The 1,433-nt window shown below is 41.5% G+C and overlaps 1 protein-coding gene across 5 annotated transcripts in view; it reads left to right on the forward strand.

The window, feature by feature from the left end:
- The first annotated feature begins 786 nt into the window (after positions 1 to 786).
- rxrba (retinoid x receptor, beta a) overlaps positions 787 to 1,433 on the forward strand; it is a 15,515-nt gene continuing 14,868 nt past the window's right edge. For all 5 annotated transcript variants that reach the window (XM_037692954.1, XM_037692957.1, XM_037692955.1 and 2 more), the window contains exon 1: positions 787 to 1,019. The gene's annotated coding sequence lies outside the window, so the exon portion shown is untranslated. The remainder of the gene's footprint in view (positions 1,020 to 1,433) is intronic.

A 1,433-nucleotide genomic window follows, 5' to 3' on the forward strand; every position in this document is an offset into this window, starting at 1 on the left:
TACATGTACATCCCTGTAAGACACACAAACACACATGCACACAGGTTTGTTTTGCTATCTTTATGGGGCCTTTGAACTTCCATTCATTTTTCATTCATTTCTATAGCCCTGACCTTTTCCCTAAACCTAACCATTACCAGTACATACCTAACCCTAAACCTAAACCCTAACTCACCAACAGGACTTCTTCTTATGGGGCCCGGGATTTGGGCCCCATAAGGAGCAGTTGGTCCTGACAATGTAGTGTAAGTTGGAAAAATGGACCTTACAAAGTAGCATAAACAATGACACACACACCCACACAAACAATAAATTTACTCACACAATGTCTCACCCTTTTCTATATGTAATTCCAAAGTTATAGGCAATGCAAAAGAAACAAGTTGCATGCGCAATCTGAATGCCAATAACAGTAATTATTGAAATGTTTATTTTTTTCTAGTTTAATATGTACTCAGTCAAGCAGGTTTCAGTCACATCCGTATTCTGATTTATTGTATTAAATTCAAACAATAAAATTTCTGCCATGTGTTGTAATGTGAAGAAAAAAAAATGGGCCCTATATTGTTTAATTAAACTGCCACAAAACAAAATACCTCTACTAATAAATCTTTTCTGAGTTGACTCGGCAAGGCTTTTGAGGATAATCAGTGCCCTTCAAGCTCATCAATATGCAAAAGAGGACAAGTTCAAAATATACCCAAGCCTGTAGCCCACCAGTGTCCCCTAATAACCTTTGCAGCAACTGAACTTGTCTTGACCCCTGACCTCCTGCACTGCATGAGGCGCAACCCTTGTTCCTCAGAAACCGAGCTGCACTGATGCTGCAGAGATTTCTGGGTCATTGTTCAACAGTATGACAACACTAAGCCAAATCCTTCCCCATCATCGTGTTTTCATCGTCGCGGGAGCAGGAAGGGAGGGAGGGCTGACTACGAAGCAAGTCGGGGGAGAGACGAGCAGCGCATGGGGCCTAGTCGACACATTTTTTTCATGAGAAGAAACTGCTCCGCTAACACGTTAGTAATTCCTTTTGTATTTGCTGAAAACGTTTAATTAAATGAGTCACCTAGCATATACAGATGAATTTCGTCAGAAACGGAGCACACAGCGATATTCTGGTCTGCTTGGCTCTTCCGATCCACTCGGATTATCTGGTTAGCTAGCTGTGGTAGGTGGCTAGACATAGTTAGCTCAAGCTTTTAGCCCGTTTTGACGACTTCAACCAGGTAAATTTAACCAAAAAGTGACCAGGAACACGCTTACTTTCTTTAAACGAAGTGCCGAGCGGTGTGCTCGCTATTTAATTTAAGAACGTAACAAAACTATTCGGACTTCTTGGTAGCATTTAAAGTGCGCTAACAACGTTAGCTTCGTTAGTTCTAATGGCTAACTTTAGCTTGGTTAGTCCGCTAGCCTTGTCGTGGCTAACT

The sequence above is a fragment of the Nematolebias whitei genome, chromosome 19, assembly GCF_014905685.2.
Source record: "Nematolebias whitei isolate Nwh7 chromosome 19, NemWhi1, whole genome shotgun sequence".
NCBI lineage: Eukaryota > Metazoa > Chordata > Actinopteri > Cyprinodontiformes > Rivulidae > Nematolebias > Nematolebias whitei.